The sequence below is a fragment of the Dasypus novemcinctus genome, chromosome 16 (assembly GCF_030445035.2).
Source record: "Dasypus novemcinctus isolate mDasNov1 chromosome 16, mDasNov1.1.hap2, whole genome shotgun sequence".
NCBI lineage: Eukaryota > Metazoa > Chordata > Mammalia > Cingulata > Dasypodidae > Dasypus > Dasypus novemcinctus.
This window is the reverse complement of record NC_080688.1, coordinates 84,772,102-84,783,192: the sequence shown is the minus strand read 5'-3', so window position 1 is coordinate 84,783,192 and position 11,091 is coordinate 84,772,102. Positions and strand designations below refer to the sequence as shown.

At 37.2% G+C, this 11,091-nt stretch overlaps 2 pseudogenes; both read left to right on the top strand.

Moving 5' to 3' along the window:
- Positions 1-3,281: 3,281 nt before the first annotated feature.
- LOC101431969 (beclin-1 pseudogene) lies at positions 3,282-4,612 on the top strand (annotated as a pseudogene).
- A 3,327-nt stretch (positions 4,613-7,939) lies between these two features.
- Positions 7,940-8,831, top strand: LOC101432414 (heterogeneous nuclear ribonucleoproteins C1/C2 pseudogene; annotated as a pseudogene).
- Positions 8,832-11,091: the final 2,260 nt, after the last annotated feature.

The following is an 11,091-nucleotide window of genomic DNA, read 5'->3' as shown; positions in this document are numbered from 1 at the left end:
TTGAACAGAAAAAATCAAGCTGTTTTTATTTTTAAGTTTGTGTTTGGCCTTACATGTGAAAGGTTTAAAAAAAAAAAAACAGACCAGAGTAATTTCTAAAATTACATGTGATTTAGAGTAGGAGTGAGGTAAACTCATAATGCACTTTGCTCTAAGAAAAGTGCATGCAACTGTTTGTGCCATTAGATTGGTTAAACAAATAAAGTTTTCTCCTCCAAAATGCAAGAGCTGTCGCTGAATCACAACAGGTGTGACTCATGAGGCTATGGAAGAGGACACTTAGAAATAGCTCATTAACAGACCAACAGAATCTCCTTTCCTTAGTTTTGATTACAGAAACACCACTGATTCAAAAAGCCCACATCAAAGGTCCTCTGTTTTATCAGAGCTCTTCTAATAGTTCAGCTGAAAATATTTCCACCTTCCCTTCAAGTTCAATCTAGCATTGTTTGTGATTTATTAAGAAACATTATCAAGGGTAGAGGCTGTGATAGCATCTAAGGACATAATGAAGCCCACCTTCTACCTTTGAGCAGGTTAAGTTATAAGCAAGACTAGTGTCTCCTCCAGGTCTGAATATCACTTGAGTCAGTAGCATATTTGATTATCCTATTTGTGACCATGATAGGTAAAGCAGTAGCTTTGGCCAAGTAGGAATTTTAAAACATTGCTTAACAAAGGAATGATTGAATAGATAAAGGGCTTATGCAAGTAATTAGTGAAAGTAATGAAAGCTTTCGTGGGATACAGAGAAACAAAAAATTGTTAAATTCAATTAACCCACTACCTAACATAGAAATGATGCACTTACTTCCTCTAAGGAAAAAAATAAAAACCAATAAAATTCCAATTGTTAAAGACACCCCAGAAAAAATCAGGTTTATTGAAATAAAATTTAAAATATGATCCTCAAAATCTAATTTTGGTTATTTAATGTGATTGTTTTAACAAATATTTTCTTTTGCATTAAAAATGTGTATAGGATAGAATGTAATCTATAAATTGGCCTTTGACACGGTATATTAGGGTTCTCTAGGGAAACAGAACCAACAGGAGATATTCGTAAATAGTATAAGATTTTATAAAATTGTGTCACACGACAGTGGGAATGCACAAGCCCAAATTCCTTAGGGCAGGCTGCAAGACTCAGAGACTCAGATTAAGGTCCTCATTGAATTCCCCAGGAGATGCTGCTGGTCTAAAGTAGAGATGGAAATTCTCTCTCTGAATGCTGAAATCATGTCTCCTTCTAAGGCCTTCAATGGACTGGATGAGATATCACTCATTCCTGACAGCAATCTCCTCAGTTTATTGTAGGTGTAACCACCCATCTATGCAATCAACATACTGATGATGAAAGTCCATGAAATGTCCTTGTATTACAATGAGCCCAGTGCTTGCTTTAGCGAACAACCAGGCACTATTACTGGGCAAGCTGATAAATTACCCTCATGGTTTGCAAAATACAGTCCCTATAGTTGGATGGTTATTTATTTAACAGATACTTGCTTTGATCTGAACAGATAGGTATAACCACTCTGAATACTTTTAAATACTCTTAACAAAGATCTATTGCAAAATCATATGCCTGAAACTATAGCAAGATTCAGGATTTTTTGATGAACATGTATATTGATGTAGGGGTATTTTTATATGTTCTATTAGTTTTATATTACATAATGTGCGTCACATTTTATAAACAATATTTTAGAAGGTTATAATTAAATGAAATATTTATCTAGGAAATAGATAATAGAATATTTCATATGTTCAGTGATCCCTTCCTTATAAAATTGTATACTGTCATATGATACCACAGTATCTACGTCTCACAACAAATCCAAGCCCATGTATAATTATGCTCCTTTCTGTAGTTTTTTTGTGAACATGTAAAAGGTACTAGTTTTGTGAGCTAAATTTCTCCCCTTGGTGACATCAAGTATTCGGCAAATCTAATGAAGTCCCGAAAGCAAATGAACATTATATTAAAAGTACATCTGCCTGTTGTAGACTTAAATTCTATTTTATCAAAGAAATAACAATCACTAAAAGGAAAGATTAAACTATTAAATTATAAATGTTCATTTAGGCTCATTGTGTACTTCTGTATTTAGTTTCCAGTTGAGATGAGAGTATTAAGTTATAAAGAAGCCTGTTGTAATTTTAATGTCTGTTTTTAAATGTACTATTTCTCTTTATTTGCGTATATTAAAATGTCCATATTAGGCAAATTATACTCAAAATTAAAATTCAAGGTATCAAGTGGAATTGTCATATTTGAGATACATGTTACAAATGATGTATAAGTATTAGGTAAGAATTAATTACATTAGTATAAATTGCACAAATTTATTTTCTATTTATAAATTCCAATCATGTTATAAATCTCTTTCCAAAACAAAACTTCATAAAAAGGAAATGAATGCCTTTACTATATTGCAGAGGATAGCACTACCTCCATCCTTACTGACAACACACCCTCGAATTGTGTCATTCTAACTCTCCATTCTCCACATTTCAGTAAAGGCCCTCCAGTACCCAAAAGTAGAAACTCCTTCCAAAAGTACCTAGATTTGTAGCAGACTTTCTATTAAGTTTATACCAGCCTTGGATGACAATTGGGCTGATTAATTAACTTCATGATAGAGTTCCAAAATTTTCCATAATTTACTCAATTAAATGTTTTCAATATTTTCCAGACTTTTTAAACTGGGAAAGATGAATAGTCAAAATCCAAAGTTGTAACCAAGCATTACATTATCTCAAGATTGACTTTATAAAATTAATCTAGCAAGATTATCAGTGTGATATATTTGTGAGATAAATTACCATTTTCTTGGTCTGCTATCAGAATAGCCTTCTTTTCCATCAGCAAAGCTAACTCAACCAACCAGCAATTGAAAAATCAAATTGTAATCACTCCGGACTTTATGTGATCATGAGCATAGGAAATGATTTAATAGATGGGTAACTCAACGAACAAAGGGTAAAGATATGCTCCAATTTATTATTTCTAAACTTTGAAAAGAAATTAGTAAAAAAGAAAAAAAGAAAAAAAAAAGCCTTCCCCCCAAAATCCAGACAAATGCCAATTATGATCATAGTAGCTACTTGCAACTAGTTAAAAGATAAAATTGCAGTTAAGGGGAAGTCTTCCACTGCTGGTCCAGGAAGTAGCTGAAAACTGGACAATGACGGTTCCGGAGCATTTGCTCTGGGGCAGACCCCTGGACACGGTGCCCATAGAGCGAACCTGGATGGCGGGCTCTGGGCCCTGAGGGATGGAGGCGTCTAAGGAGTCCAGCAGCACAGTGCAGGTGAGCTTCGTGTAGTGGCGCTGTAACCAGCCCCTGACACTGGACATGAGCTTTAAGATCCTGGACCGTGTAACCATACAGGAGCTTCCAGCTCCACTACCTGCCACAGTCCAGGCGAAACAAGGAGAGACCCAGGAAGAAGGGGTGAACTCAGGAGAGGAACAATTTATTGAAACTCGTCAGGATGGTGTCTCTCGCAGATGCATCCCCCCAGCCAGGATGATGTCTACAGAAAGTGCCAACAGCTTCACTCTGATTGGGGAGGCATCAGATGGTGGCACCATGGAGAACCTCAGCCGAAGACCAAAGGTTACTAGGGACCTTTTTGACATTATGTCAGGCCAGATAGATGTGGGCTCATCCACTGTGTGAGGAATGCACAGATACTCTTTTAGACCAGCTGGACACCCAGCTCAACGACACTGAAAATGAGTGTCAGAACTACAAACGCTGTTTGGAGATCTTAGAGCAAATGAATGAGGATAATAGTGAACACCTGCAAATAGAGTTAAAGGAGCTGGCCCTGGAGAAGGAAAGGTTGATACAGGAGTAGGAAGATGTGGAAAGGAACTGCAAGATAATGGCAGAAAATCTTGAGAAGTTCCAAGTTGTGGCGGAGAGACTGGATCAGGAAGAAGCTCAGTATCAAAGGAAATACAGTGAATTTAAACGACATCAGCTGGAGCTGGATGATGAACTGAAGAGTGTGGAAAACCAGATGCGTTATGCCCCGATACAGCTGGACAAGCTGAAGAAAACCAACGTCTTTAATGCGACCTCCCACCTCTGGCTCAGTGGACTATTTGGCACGATCAACAACTTCAGACTCGGTCGCCTGCCCAGTGTTCCTGTGGAATGGAATGAGATTAATGCTGCTTGGGGCCAGACAGTGATGCTGCTTCATGCCCTGGCCAATAAGATGGGTCTGAAATTTCAGAGGTACCAACTTGTTCCCTGTGGAAACCATTCCTATCTGGAGTTACCATTATTCTGTTCTGAGGGGTTGCGGTTTTTGGGGGGCGACAAGTTTGATCATGCAATGGTGGCTTTCCTGGACTGTGTGCAGCAATTCAAAGAAGTTGAGAAAGGCGAGACACGTTTTTGTCTTCCTTACAGCACAGATGTGGAGAAAGGCAAGACTGAAGAAGACACAGGAGGCAGCGGCAGATTCTATTCCATCAAAACCCAGTTTAACTCTGAGGGACAGTGGACAAAAGCTCTCAAGTTCATGCTGATAAATCTTAAGTGGGGTCTTGCCTGGGTATTCTCACAGTTTTATAACAAATGACTTTTCTTCAGGGAGATGTTTGCCTTTAAAGGCTTAACGTTTTGTTGGCAACAAAAAAAATTTAAATTTAAATTGGGTAATATTAAACAGCACATGTTTATAATACTAGAAAACACAAAACAAAACAAAACCACTACAAAAGCTACTTTATTTAAAATATCATATGACAGTTTCTAGAGCTACAACGTGCCCTATATAGCCACCCAATCTTGTCATAGTTTTGATTCCTAATCTCATGTCTTCCTTTCCCTCAAAACAACTAATTTGTTTTTTAAGTAAGAGTTGAATTGAGATAGGTGTGTTCTCACTGGATTTTATCTCTTTCAACTTCCTGCATTTACAATATGAAATAGAAACTTCTGTTTCTACTGAGACAATTAAGATGTGTGAGAGACACAGTTGGAAAACATGGGAAATGACATATAAGTTTTGCCTGGTCACCACGTGATATGATCAGAAGCTTGAAATTTAATACTTCTCACTTGGTTGTAGTACTAAATGCTTACTCTGCTCTGTGTTAGAGCTATCATATGGTGTTTGATACTATTTGAGGCGTTCTGGAGAGATTTAATTATTTGTAATAAAAGATTTGCTGCAGTCTGAAAAAAAATTGCAATTAAGCAATTAAGTGCTTATACTTTACAAAATACTTATGGGAAAAGAAGTATTACTCCAGACCACATACTTCTCCAATACTGAGTTAAACAATCACACATATTTAAATATCTTTTTTATCTTGGTTATTATCAGAGAGGACAGAGTAAATAAAATAAAAGACAAAATAGTCTTTGAAAGTAAGATACTGTTCTGTCCTGAAGGGTAAAATGCCAATGTTTAGATTACATTTAAACAAACATAAGAGACCGTTAAAACATTGCAGTTTGTAATATGCAAGTACATCTTCAGCATTCCCCAAATAATCCTCTATTTATTAAAAAGTCATGGGACAAAGACAAGAAGGATAGTGCTTCTGTTTTTTTTGTTAAGTATAAAGTTTTAGAAGCAGGAAAAGGGATAGGTGTGTGTTAAGAAAGCCACAACGAGAGCAGTAGAACTTCTTCGGTGCTGAGTCACCCAGCAGAACCCAAGGAGATGTGTTTCAAAGTACACAATCCTGGAGAAGCCAGAGAACAGTGATACAGTGGAATCCAAGGGACTGGGGAAAACTTAAATTAACAGTGGTTGGCTACTTAGGTATATTTAGCCACGCCACATAGCCTGATGCCTAACTCTCTTTTCTTACTATTTGAAAGATGAAAGAATTGTTCTCTAGATAATTTGATGTTGGGTTCCAGATTCAGTAATACCAAGCAAAGAGGCTGGCAGGGCAATACATGGAACACTCTATTATTTAGGTGTTTGACTCATCATTCCGCTTCTAGAGCTTGGCATATGGGTGCCCCAAGTAGTAATACGAATTCATCCACAAGAAATTTCATAGCCCTAGAAAAATGCTTCAACATAAAAGGGATAGCAAAAGGCTCCCTCAATGTCTTTTCATTCTATATTAAATTCAACTAGTAGGAAAAAAACCCAGATTCAATATCTAAGTTCCAAACTATAAAATTTATTTGGGAAGCTAGGATCACTAAGCATTTAATAAAACATTTGTATCTAATGAGAGAGAATAAAATAAAACAAACTCACAAATAAAAATCTATGAGAAAATGTGGACTATGAGAAGGCAGAAGAAACACTTAAGAAAATCCTAGAGAAATAAGAGAAAAAATGCATCCATGAAGTAAAAATATGATGATACACAAAAAGAGAATATTAGGAAATAGGATGTTCTTGCAAATGAAAAATATAATAAACCAAAAGTACATTAGCTTCCTGCCAAGATGGAGTAGTAAGGCTGGATTTACTCCCATTCCTAAAACAATTAAAAACTGGATAAAATAAATGAATCAATAGTTTTTGGAGATCAGACATCAGACAACCTGATATTGGTAGAGGGGGCATAGATATTGGTATTGATAGGAGGATATGATAGTGGGGAAATAAATGAGGTAAACCCTACAAGTGCCCCAGTTGTCAGCTTCTAGAGAGTTTCCAAAACACAGAACAGTGAGAGCACCCCAGAAGAGTTAGTAGTCTCCTTTAGTAGAAGAGAGGAAGCTCGGGTGTGAGGAAGGCAAGCAGCTAGCCAGCCAGAACAAGGCACGGTGCTTGAGAGGACAGAGCTATGGAGAGAGTTCTCCAGAGACAGTAGCGGGTGAGTTCTGACCAGAACATCAGGAAAATGACTTACACAGGCTGCAGAACCACCCTCAAGGCAGTGGGAACAATTGCTGGAGATCACACAGGGCCATGTTTAGTTTGTGTTGCGAACAGTCAGAATAGAAAACATTGCAATTCAAGGGCATAAGATAGAGTACTCAAAAGGTTATCACCTCCATAGTGGGGCAAAATTAGCCCTAGAATAGAGGCTGCACTGGTTATACCCAGCAAAACTAGAAGTAAGTCTTGACAGAAATCCAGTTGTTTCCAGGACCTTTATTTCAGTACAGCCCAGAAAAAAACTCAAGAATATTTATGAGGCTTTTTAAAAAAAGAACAGATCTCAGAAAGCATAAAATTCACAATATCTAGCATCCAATCAAAAAGTACCAGATCTGCAGATAAGCAGAAAAATATTACTCATAAAGAGGCTAAAAAATAATCAGTAGAAACAAAGTCAGAAATGATAGATAAAATTAGCAGAAAGGCTATTAAAACTGGTATTACAAATACATTCTTAATAGTCAAGATGGTGTGAAAGATGGAGCATGTCAAAAGGATATATGTATAATATAAAAAGACCAAAATTACAGTGAAAGGTGAAAATGGAAATGTCTATGATAAAAAAATATATAGTTGGGTAGAATAAAGAGTTAATTAGAGGCTTCAGAAGGAAATATCAGTGCTGAAGACATTGCAATAGCAAGTATTCCAAATGAAATACAGAAAAAAATAAAGACAAAAAATTAACAGCGCATCTGTAATCTGCAGGGACAACTGCAAATCACTTATGATAAGGGGAGTTGGAATCTCAGAGGGAAAAGAGAAATAGAAGGGGGCAGAAATAATATTTCAAGAAATCATGACAGAAATACTTAAACCCACAGATCCAAGAAACTGAATGAACCCAAACATTAGGAAAATGAAGAAAACAAACAAAACATCATCAAATTAATTGAAAGTTGTGAAAAAGATAAAGACTAGTGGTTGTGGCTCCATCTGCTTCCTCACTTGGAACTTGGGAGTAGGAAATTCTGATTCAAATCTCTTCTCCTCCCCGCTCCTGTGAAATTTTTTTGATCTTCAGTTACAGTTTTGTGCTTTGTGACAAAGCTTGTCATCAAACACCATGGTCAGCAATGTTTCTAACAAGACAGATCCCTGCACCTTGAACTCCCGTGTCTTCACTGGGAATCTCAATACTCCTGTGGTGAAGAAATCTGGTGTAGAGGCAATCTTCTTGAAAAATGGCAAAATTGGGGGTTGCTCTGTTAATAAGGGCTTTGCCTCCATCCCGAAGGTTAACAAGAGAAATGCCCATGCTGCTGTAGCAGAAGAAGATGGCAGAATGACTGATGGCCAGCTTTTAGATATTAATCAGGCTGCAGAGCCAAAAGTGAACGAGGAAAAACAGGTGTGAAACCATCTGCAGTGGAGATGTATGGCTCTTCTCTTGATTTGGACTTGACTCTCAGTGGGATTATTATGACAGGATGTACAGCTAACCCAGCACATGTTCCTCCACCTCTTCCCATCGCTCCTGCTGGAGTGCCCTCAAAATGCCAGCATGTATCAGGAAATACCTCATGAAGGGGCAAAACTGGCTTCAGTTCTAAGAGTGGACAGCAGGGATCTTCTAAGTCTGGAAAATTGAAAGGAGATGACCTTCGGGCCATTAAGAAGGAGGTGACCCAGATAAAGCAAAAAGTGGATTCTCTTCTGGAAGGCTTGGAAAAAAGAGAAAAGGAACAGAGCAAGCAGAAAGTAGGGATGAAGAATGATAAATCAGAAGAGAAGCAGAACAGCAGCTCCCTGAAGAAGATGAGACTAACGTGAAGATGGAGTCTGAGTGGGGTATAGTTGACTCTGCTAAGGAGGGGGACCTACTGGATGATGATGATAATGAAGATTGGGGGATGACTGGCTAGAGTTGATCAAGGATGATGAAGAAGAGGCAGAGGAAGGAGAATGACAGAGACAGAACCAATGGAGCGGATGACTCTTAAGCACATAGTGGGGTTTAGAAATCTTACCCATTATTTCATTACCTAGGCACTTGTCTAAGATCAAGTTTTTCACCAGATCCTTTCCCCTGGTATCTTCAGCACATGCCCACTATTCTCCTCATCCTTTTCCTTCCCATGTTCATTAATTCATATTGCCCTGTGCCTAGTTCCATTTTCACTTCCTTTAATGCTCCTAAGCAGTTATGGTGAGTCTTACCCTATAATTTTTGCTTTTAATTTTGATACCTCTTTATGACTTAACAATAAAAAGGATATGTTGTTATAGCAGTTTGATATTATTGATGAATTCCAAAATGAAATATTGGATTACGTTTGTAAACCAGTCTTTTCCTCTGGGCATATTAGATTATATTGAATTAAGTAATCAAATAAACCTCTTGTGTCAGTAGGACGTTGAGTACCTACCCCTTGGTGGGTGGGGACTCACAGATAAAAGGCATGGGAAAGGACAGAGTTGAGGGTTCTTAATGTTGGAGTTTGATGCTGGTCTTAAGTTGGAGCCCTGGGGAGAGAGACAGAGCTATTCACCTGATAGTCTATAGCTGACCTTGTGGAGAAAACAGAGGCACTGAGCCCAGAGGAACCCAGGAAGCCTGAACCCTTGCAGACATCGGCAGCCATCTTGCTCCAACATGTGAAAATAGACTTTGGTGAGGGAAGTAACTTATGCTTTATGGTCTGGTTATCTGTAAGCTCCTACCCCAAATAAATACCCTTTATAAAAACCAACCAATTTCTGGTATTTTACATCAGCACCCCTTTGACTGAAAAATACAATAGTTTTAAAAAATTGTGAAAAACATAGACCAAATATAATACTAAAATCTATAAATCTTCAATAAAAAATATTATCTTTAATTATGCAAAAGATTTCTTAGCTATTAGACAGAAAGCAAAACCCATAAAAGCACAAATTGATGACTTTTATTCATCATAATTTAAAACTTCTCTTAAACTGTTAGAAAGAAAAGTCAATCCACAGACAGGAGAAAATATTTGCAAATTATTTTTCTAAAAAATCCAATAAAAATGGGCATAAGATTTGAGCAGAAGCATTTGTAAGAAGATATTTGTATAGCAAATAGTAATTGAAATGATGCTTGCCATGTGTCATTAGGGATGTGAAAATAAAAACCATAATGAAATATCACTATACATCAATTAGAAAAATTAAAATTAAAAATACTGACCATATCAAATGTTGGCCAGGATGTGGAGGAAATGGAATTTTCTTACACTGCTGATGGAAATGTAAATCAGTACAACCACTTTGGAAAACATTTTTCAGTTTTTTTAAAAAATGAAACACTCACCTACCAAAAGCTCTAGCAATCCCACTCCTAGGTATTTACCCAAGAGAAATGAAAGTTTATGTCCATATAAAGATTTGCTAATAAATGCCCAAAGCAACTTTATTTGTAAAAGTGCAAAATTGGAATCCACCAGAAATTCTATTTGCAGATGAATGGATAAAAAAGGTGTGATATATCATACAATGGAATAGCAGTCAGAAAAAAAGGAATAATGCAGGAAACAAGATGAAAGAATCTCAAAATAATTTTGCTGAGAAAAGAAGCCAGGGAAAAAGAGTACATATTCTATAATTACATTTATATAAAGTTCTAGAAAATAACAACCTAAGCTACAGTTAGAGAAATCCTGTCGGTGGATTCCTTCAGAGGAGCTGGAGGTCTCAGGGAGGGATTACAAAGTAGCATTAGGAAACTTTTGATCATGGTATGTTCATAATCCTGATCCTTTCACTGCTTTATGTATATGTCAAAACATCTAAGTGTACACTTTAAAAAAATTTTTAGTTTATTGTATGCCAATCATTCTTTACTAAAGTTGTTTAAAATTGGAATCAGGTAAGATCTACTAAATGACTCACTGTCAACTTGTTAAATGAAGTTTTTTGAGCTCTCTAAAAATGGCAGGCTGCAAGACAGTGACCTGACATAGACTGGCTAATCCAGCTTTACTCCCATTACACAGTTAACTCAAATTTGCTGTGGCCCACTTGGAGGATGCTAATTTGCTTTCTCTTTTTTTTAAGGCAGGGAGAGGGACTCTAGTTAGTTTTTTTGTATCCCAATAGAGAGATTTTCCTGTTCTGAGGGATGGCTCTCTTGATTCTCTGTTCTAATGGGCATCCCTTCGCAGCCCCCAACCCCCACTCCCCAGTGGGCAAAGCCACCATTCCTGGGCAATAGTTAGGAGAAGGAAGAACAATTTAAGC